The following is a 9564-nucleotide window of genomic DNA, read 5'->3' as shown; positions in this document are numbered from 1 at the left end:
TGTTTTTTCAGAATGTTCTACTCTCAAATCGTTCATTCCTGGTGACTGGTCATCTGCTAGCAGACAGATCACTCTCATAGATACGACAGGAGGCAAGGCATTACGAGAAGAATCTGCTTCTGGCCCTGGTCCTCAGCCGTCACTACACAGAAACGAAACAGGGTTTACGAAAATGGCTGCCATGCTTCAGCTGCCCCGCTGCGCATGCTCTCTGCCCTGTTGCTGAACAGTTTCTCTCTGTGCAGGATCTGTGCATGGGGCCTCTTCTACTCACGTCTTTGGCTTCTTATTCTATCACCAGCATATTGAAAGACGGGTGACCAGACCTTGTGAGTCAGACCAAGTCAGGGCACTTGTCCTTATGACTCAATAACTAAGAGAGAAATCAAAATCAGAAAACCCATCTCACCTTGGCCTGTGCCTGATGGAGTCCAGGGGAGACCCAGAACCACCCGGCTTCGCCTCACGTAGATTATTCACCCACAGCCTGGAATTGGGAGTTAAACAAATTACTATTGTTTCAAGCCACTAAATTGTGTGAGTGTGTGTGTGTGTGAGGGGTGTCACAATAGCTAACTGATACAGCATTTCAAATTGCATTCTGTTATAAAGGGAGTTCTGAAAAGACACTGAGAGCTACAAGAGGCCAGGCAGTGTGCCAGATGAGTAATCAGAGGCCCAAGCTCTCTGGCTTCAGAGCTAAAATTGGATCCTCTAAAGAGAAAGGTCAGAACTCTAAAAACTAGGCCACGTCCAGACACAGAGCAGGAGGCATCTAAACTGATACCAATGAGTGTGCCAGATGGTACGCGGGGCTCACAGACAAAGGTAGTTGATGTGAGAAGAGCTCAGCAGCTCCCTCTGAAACAGGCTGTGTGCACGAGAACACACACTCTGTGGGGCCTCTGTGTGCCACGGCCTGGCACACTGAGGAGCGGGAAGGATTTCTTGATGGAATACGTAACCTAATGACTCATGAACATGCCTGATGCCATTTTCTCCCTTGCTGCTGAGTGGACAGGTACCTTGTTTCCTAGGGAGGAGATTTATAGGTAATCACAGGAACTTTACAAATCAGCAAACATAGTATACTTTGTACGTACTCAAAAACAAGAGCCCTTTGGAAAGCATAGAGGCAAATGTATATAGTTGTTAACTTTTAAAAATGTGACTGATATTTTAAAGTATATTAAAATATGCCACCCTTGGGGCTAGATGGAGGCTCAGCAGTTAAAGTACTTGCTGTACACACATAAGTATTGGCGTACAGATCCCCAGAGCCCACACAAAGTCCAAGGCAGCAGCATGCATCTGTAATCTCCCAACTCCTGTACTAAGACAAGAGACAGAGACAAAAAACCTGGGGAGTTGGTGGACCACTAGCCTGGCATACGCAGCAGTGAAGGACAAAGAGACTTTGTCTCAAACAGGGTAAAAAGTGAGGACAAACACATGAAGCTGTCCTATGACCTGCACACATGCATCATGGCATGTACATGCATGCACACACACACATTCACACACAAGCACACACACACCATGTATACAAACAAATTGAAAACTATATCTGCTTTAAAAAGCTTTATGTTTGCTTTAAAACATTTAAATAAAGTATAGTGAAATACACTATCTATTAAAGTTTTGTATATGCTATTAAAATGAAAAAGTATCCATAAGTATGTTTTCAATTGTATATTCTATGTTACTATAGGCTTTTTATGTATTTATAGTGCATATTGTTTTAAATATATAAAGAACAAAATGAATTATGCTTGTATTTTTATATAATGTGCTTTCTTTAAATTATCACTTTTGGTCATTTGACAAAAATAATACATTTAATTGTTATAATCACTTCAAGTTATAGACATTCATTGAAACTTATTAATTTTTCTTCATAAAACACTGAGTGAGGCATGGAGGATTACATATTCTGCCTAGAACTTGTTGAAAAGAACCTATAGTTTGTTTTCAGAATAGACAAACTCTTCTTAAATATTGCTGCCATTGGGGCTGGAGGGATGGCTGAGCAGTTAAGAGCACTTGCTGCTGCTACAGAGAGGACCCAGGCTCCATTTTAAACATCCGCATTGGTGGCTCCCAACCATCTGAGTTCAGCTCCAAGAGGACCCAATGCCTTCTCCTGGTCTCCATGGGGACTTGCACACACACACAATTAAAAACAAATACTAAAAGTAAATCTTTTGAGCTGGGCGGTGGTGGCAACACGCCTTTAATCCCAGCACTCAGGAGGGAGAGGCAGGCGGATCTCTGTGAGTTCGAGGCCAACGGTCTTCGAGAGCTAGTTCCAGGACAGGCTCCAAAGCTACAGAGAAACCTGTCTCAAAAAACAAAAAACAAAAACAAAACAAAAAAACAAACACAACAAAAAGTATATCTTTCTTTTTAAACAGCGAACCAAGCATGGTGTGTCTTGTGAAGGGAAGCTTGAAGACATGCACAGACAACATTCCTGCAAAATTCCCCTTAGATGAGAGCAGACCCACAGACAGATCTGTCAGTTTAGAGAGAGTTGGGAACAGGCAGGGGTGCTTGCTAAACAATGCCTACAAGGTGTGGAGAAATGTGGAGAAATGCAGAAAGCAAACATTCATGACCTAGTTTCTTCAGGAAAAGGGAAAAAAGAGGAGACATGAAGGAGGCTCTTCAAGGACTTATGACACACATTGGCCATTTATGTGACTTGAGGAGTTAGAGACAGACTGGAACAAAGAAGATACTTGTGAGACAGTCAAAACCATCACTACTATTGGATGGTAGTAAGGGATTATTAATTTTGCTTATGATATTGGGGGTATGTTTTAAAGATGTTTGAAGAGATACACTTTGAATGTTTACAGTAGATAACCTGATATCATTCAAAGTACAGATAAAGCAGGTTGGCCAGAGGGAAAAGTCTGGGTCTGGGTGGCAGGAGTGTGGCGGGTGATGGTGCTCACTTTTCTGTGTTCTGTGCACTAGAGAATTCACCAATCTAAAGCTGTAAATAAACAGAGGGGCAAAGCAAGAGGAAGGAAGGAAGAAAACACAAAAGAGAGAGAAAAAAGGAAGGAAATAGAGAAGGTGGGGATTCTTTTCCAAGTTCTCTCCCAAAATGGAAGTTTGAAGGATGAACTTGGGGGCAGGGAAGAAGCCTCAGCAAGAGTGAGTACTGCTCTTTCAAGGGACCTGAGTTTGGTGCCTGGCACCCACACTGGGTGGCTTACAACTTCCTCTAACTCCAGCTCCAGGGAATCCAACACCTCTAACCTCCATAGGCACCTGAGCTAATGTTCTTAGACATCACACACATACACACACATGCACATACACACATATGTGCACATAAACGCAAAGACTCAGGAACACACTAATATATTCATGTGTACATACATACACACATGGTGTGGAAAGTCCTTCTGTATATGTGTTCCTTTTATTGGTTTACAAAGAAGCTGCTTTTTGCCAAAGGCTTCAGGCTGGAAGAGATATATATAGAGAGAGTAGGCGGTGTCAGAGAGAAGCCATGTAGCCTCCACTGGAACCTGCTGAAACTTTGCCGGTAGGTCACGACCTCATGGCGATACACAGATTAATGGAGATGGGTTAGTTTAGGATATAATAGCTTACTAGAAATATACTTAAGCTATTGGCCAAACAATATTGCAAATCATATAATTTTTGTGTGATTATTTTGGTTCTGGACAGCTGGGAACTAGCAAGCAGCTTCCTACAACACACACACACACACACGCTATTAAAAACAATAAAAATAAAGCTAAAACGATGAATTTGCATTTTAATTTCAACACCAGTTGAGTTATAGGGCACATAGAGATAGTGGAAATTAAACTTGAATGAGGAGTAAGTGGAAGAGAATGAAGAGGAGGAGGAGGAAGAATAGGAGGGAGAAGAGGAGGAGGCGCAAGCCAGAATCATCAGCCTTTTCTGAGGGGAGATCCCTCCCACCCTTCCAGATATTTCCCCGCTTGTTGCTGGAGAGCCTCCTGATGTGGGGCCTCTGGAGTCTTCGGAGCATTTGTCAATGTCTCCTATGATGCTCATAAAGAGATGGACACCATGGCAGGGAGACAGCAGAGCGAGGCAGATTCAGGGATGATTGAACACCTGTCCTGGGGGTGCAGTGGGGGATCGGTGCCAGCATCAGCCTGGAGTCCTCTCCCACTGGAAGGCAGAAGAGCCCTGTCCAACTCGGAGTGAGTTTTATCAGTGACAATACATACGATGTGCCAGTCAGTTTGACAGGGGATGTGAGGTGCGAGGGACTGTGGCTGAGAGTTTCTGGAAAGAAGCTGTGTCTGCAGAGACTAATTGATTAGAATGGCTGCACTGTGGAGAAACTGGAAGGTCGCAGGTCCCAAATTACCTTATCTCAGGCTACTTCGAGCCCTCCAGAACCGCCATTCCTTGCCCACTTCCATGTCTGAACAAGCGTCGTATGACTATTATATTGAAAACCTTTGCAATCCATGAACTTAGCAGGCAACAGACTTGCATCACCTGAAAGCCAAAGATATCATCAGACAGCATCTGAGGCCAATAGAAAAGTTTTGTCCATCTTGTTGTAACCATTTTTACTGATGTACCCAATATATTCTAAACTTTCCTGGATTTATGACTTTCCTTGTCCTGTGAAACCTTAGAACTTCATAAAACTTTTTCCTCATTAGCACCTGGAATTTGAGGTAACTTAAATCTGTGTTCATGGGCTGTGATCACTAGAAGTGAATTGAGAATAAACTGTTTCTCTTTTTTTGTTTTTGTTTTTGTTTTTTGAGACAGGGTTTCTCTGTAGCTTTGGTGCTCGTCCCGGAACTAGCTCTTGTAGACCAGGCTGGCCTCGAACAGTAAACCGTTTCTTATTCCCTGAAAGATGAGAACTGCACTTTTCGTGCCAAGAGGACTTAGGACACAATACCTTCAAGGGCAGAGATACAACCTACAGAGCTACGGGCATGCCACAGTCATGAGTCATGGTCAGCAGGCTGAACCCCATTGGTGATTATTCTCAAATACTTAGGAAAAGCCAAAAGGAGGAAATGGTGTGGGCATTTCCAAAGCATGAGCTACTTCCCCGAGGGCACCATTCAGCTCCAAGAACCCAAGTACTAACAGAATTAAAGGCCCAGGGAAGCAGGGAAAGCCAGATTCCTTTGTTAGATGTAATAAAGAATTCAGAGAACAGTGTGGCTGGAGAAAAGAGGGAATGCTCACTGAGCATAACTCTTCAAGGCCGCTGAGTGGTTATTGAGAAACAGTTGTGGGACAGGGCAGGACAGAGAAACCAATTACCGTGGCTCACAGAGCTTGATGAACCACTGACTTCGGAGAGGAGTGAGAAACCAATGAGTTAAGTTCAAGTGTGGGAAAAGTGGCTCCCAACCTCAGAGGGGAGGTGTGATTAAGAGTGAGAGGCTCCTGCTTGATTCGAATTTGTGGGTGAGAAATGTGGTTCCATAGAGGGCAGTGTTTCACATCTCCTGGTCAGTCTCCCTTGTGAAAGTATTTTTCTGCTATCCACACTGAAAAAGAATGGAGAAAACGGAATTCAGGCTTACAGAATTGTATTTTCCAAACTAACATCCTGATTGTTCTTGGTGGGCATTACGAAGCACTGTGGAATGAAGGGTCTGCTGTCTGATTGTGACTCCAACCAAACTATCTCTGGAACATTCTCTGAGTCTCTTTTTGCTTTTCTCTCTGTGTCCCACAACCTAGCAGTGAAGGGAGCTTGGAGTTCATGTTAAAACAGTGTTTGATGAATGAATAAATGCACTTAGGCCGGTAACATCTCAAGCTTCTCAACATAGTAATAAGGAAAAAAAAATAGCAAAGCATTTTGACTAGGAAGTGGCTTCATCTATCAGAATATGGATATATCCAAATTCCTGGATTTGCATTAAGATAAATGCATAGTATTTTTGCTTGAAATACTTACAGAAAAGCAATTAACTTAAGGGTGCCACGATGCCCCAGAGATGTTATTCATGTCATTCCTTTCTGGAAGATGAGCTCTTCATTTTAATTCAGTGGAGAGCTGAAACTCCAGGGACAGCTTTACAAATTGATCTCCCTTTAAGCTTTTTAGATCCTTGCTTCCCCAAGTAGGGACCCAGGGGTCAGCAGCACTGGGATTGGTGACACCTGGAAGCATATTAGAATTGCAGTTCAGACCCCATCCCACAGCTGAGTCTGAGACTGCATTTTATCAAGAGCTGTGGGCGGTTCATTTGTAACCAAAGTTTGCAAAAAAAAAAATGTTACCATGGCTCAGCAGCCTCTGTGTGTGTGTGTGTGTGTGTGTGTGTGTCTGTGCGTGTGCGTATTCACCCATTTGCGCACATGTATATATGGAGGTCAGAGGTCAACACTGGGAGTCTTTTTTTACTTGATCCCTACCGTATCTTTGGGAAACAGGGTCTCTCGATAAAAATGGGCTTCAGCTAGGCTGGCCGGCCAGTGACCTCCAAAGAAGATCTAGGATCATAGATGGCCACCACTGTGCCCAGGTTTTGTGTGGGTGTTGGGGATCCAGACTCAGGTCCTGATGCATGTGTTGGCATGAGGCACCCCTGGTTCCACCTGAGGTTTCCTCTGAGAAGTGTTGTTCCTCGCTACAGTCTATGATCCCTTTCCTTTCCATCTAAGCTTGCCATGATCATGGCCTATTGAACATGTTGGGGAAGTCATGCTCCAAATGAACCTCCAGACACCTGGAGAGCATTCCTTTAATCATTAGGTTGATTGCCATGAAATGCCCACTTCTTGTGAATTAAGATACAGAAACAGATGATTCCTTTACTTTAATATCCACCCTTTAGTTGCTGTGTATTCTCCACCAGGACATAAGTACTTTGTCAAGGCTAATGTTAATCCACAAAACATAGTAAGTGCATATTAAGAAGCCCATCTTTACAGTTGAGGACGCTAAGGACTAGAAAGGGAATTATTCCTCAAGGTCACTGAGCCATGATGCAGAAGTTCAGATCCACAACCAGCCTCAGCCTCGAGGTCAGGTGTTTCTCAGAGCATCCTGTTGGGATCACGTGGTATGTTTGTTAAAACGCACATTTCTGTGCCCCACTCTGGTTGTGTGGAGTCTAAATCTCTGCTGCTAGGGCCTGGGAACCTGCATCTTAATACTGCTACCAGAGCTGTGAGGTTGTAGCCTCTGGTTCCAGTAGAAATCAGAGCTTGGACACTCGCCAACAGATAATTCAAGATAATTAATCTGGAAGTAGAGAGAGGGGTGTTCAATGTGCTCACACTAAAAAGAAGAGCAAAGAAGTCCAGGCAGCCCTAAGTCTACCTTCTGGGTCCTGATGCGAGGCTTAGGTTTAAAGAGCAGGCAAGAGGTAGGCATAGCTGAGCAGCCCCTACAAGGGTGGCACCGCCCATCTTGTCTCTGTCAAGTTGCCAGAACTGTGTGAAATCTCCCCTGAAGAGACAAGTTCCCCCTCAGGCAAGCAGCAGGTTTAGCCTTTTCTTTTCCAGAGCACAAGGTATCTCTGGGGAAATTCGAATTCCCTGGGGCCCATTGTTTCAATAGTCTTATGGCAAAAGAGAGGGCACAATGTCTCTTTAGAATATCTTCACTCTTGCTGGGACAGGCATAGCACCCTTGAGAATTCGGTATGCCATATTTTAGAAGAAATTAAATGCCACCGTTTGAGTACAATGCTTCATGCTAAGGGCATGGAGAGAGACTGACCACACCTAGCTCCCCATGGAAAGTGTTGGTTTGCAAACACCACTGCAGTGTAATCACTCAAAGTGTTTCTTTTGTCATTCGCAGGCTCTGGCTTGTGTGGTAAATACGGCAGTCTGCGATCATGTGTCTGTGTGTTCTGGGACAGCTCTCTCCAGTTCTATCTGACTCAGCTGTCTTCTTCCTGTGTGTCCTCCTTCAGCCTTTGGGGCCAGAAGGGGCATTCAGGATGAAGGGACTCTAGCCCATTCCAGCATGTGGCAGGCCTCTGGCAGGCCTTGCCTTTCTGCCCAATTCCCTCTGCTTTGCTAAAAAACATTAGATTACGTTCCTGAAGTTAGTCCCTAGGTCTGTTCTCCTATTTCAGACACCTCCTCCTCCTCCTCCCAAGGCTGACTACCAAGGTCCAGTTATCAAAGTATTGAAATTCAGCAATCAAGAGACCCCTCTGGCTCACCTAATTAACATGTCCAATTAAAATAAAACACCTCATCCTAACATTGGATTTCCCCTTGTACCTTTATAAACTGCCATTTTCCTGTGTGCCATGTCTGTCTCCTCTCTATCCAGAGACAGTCATTTGTCCTTCCTCTAAGACAAATACCCCTGCCCCCTTTCCCTTGTCTTCTATATCCTGTGTTTGCCTCTTTTTCCCTGGCCTCTGTCCCTCTGGGACAAATAAATCTTCCTTGTGCTGAGAAGTTGGTCTTGGGTGTCTTGAGCCATCTTTAGGGTTCCTTACACAGGATTTCAGAGTGACAGGTTATTCATTCCCATGCAGTACCAGGCTGGCCTATTGTGGAAAGTCATGCCTGAGAACTTCTTATGCGCCTGAATTCTAACTTGGCTCTGTGCTTACCCTCCAAGCCACTGGGAGGCAGTGTTTATTCATCCACACGGCCACAGGTTCCCAAGACTCCTGCAGACAGTGTAGGACAGAGGACCAAGCACTGAGTGATGTCTCAATGCATGCTCTTGGATGGCCTAAACTGGGAAATTAATATGCAGGCCTCAGACTGCTGCTCCAGGAACAGATTTTGATAAGTCGGAGATAAGAAAACTGATGTGTGGGTAATTTGTGCTTCCAAGAGAAGCTGAACATGGAATGGAGTTCTTCTCTGATGATTTTGACCAAGGTGCCATGTTCTCTTACAACACCTTGTTCTTGCAAGACTGAAGAGTCAAGAAACACACATTGAAACCTGGACACCTCACAGTGTCTTTTGACCACAGAGTCACCTGTGACAGGTAGAACTCCTGAGCTCTTCCTGGCTACCGTGGGGCCCCAGTGGCTCCTTCTAGCCTGTTCCAAGGCTCCTGCACCCCTCTGCTGACTTTATGTTTTATCATAAAACAAGATTTGTCTTCGTCTCTGGGTTCTGCTGTCACTGCAGCCAAAGGCCAGCGTAGAGCATGGTGGCTATAGTTAGACAGGCTTGACTCCCGACTCCGACGCCTCCGAGCTCCATAACCTTGCCAAGCTACCAGCCTCCGTGTGTCTTGATGCCCCCTCTGCGAGGTGGAGCCAGTGGGAGTGCATGTGAGCACTGGAGGAGCTGACACACGTGAAATCTCCACAGTGAGCTGAGCTCTCCAACAGAGCAGCCACTGGCCATTTCCACCAAAATTAAGCCAAACTGAGATAATGTTCAATTTTTCAGTTTCACTAGCCATAGGTAGAGGGATTGATCGCCCCTGGTGTGGCAAGGGTCTACTGTGTTGCTCAGCACAGATACGGATGTTTATATTGCCATGGAGCTACACAGCCTGGACAAATAGGGAGTGCCTGGGAAGTCCAGGATTTATTCTCTGAGGCACAAATGACTTCACATTCA

Source organism: Chionomys nivalis, chromosome 4 (assembly GCF_950005125.1).
Source record: "Chionomys nivalis chromosome 4, mChiNiv1.1, whole genome shotgun sequence".
Lineage (NCBI taxonomy): Eukaryota > Metazoa > Chordata > Mammalia > Rodentia > Cricetidae > Chionomys > Chionomys nivalis.
Note: the sequence above shows the minus strand (reverse complement) of the source record.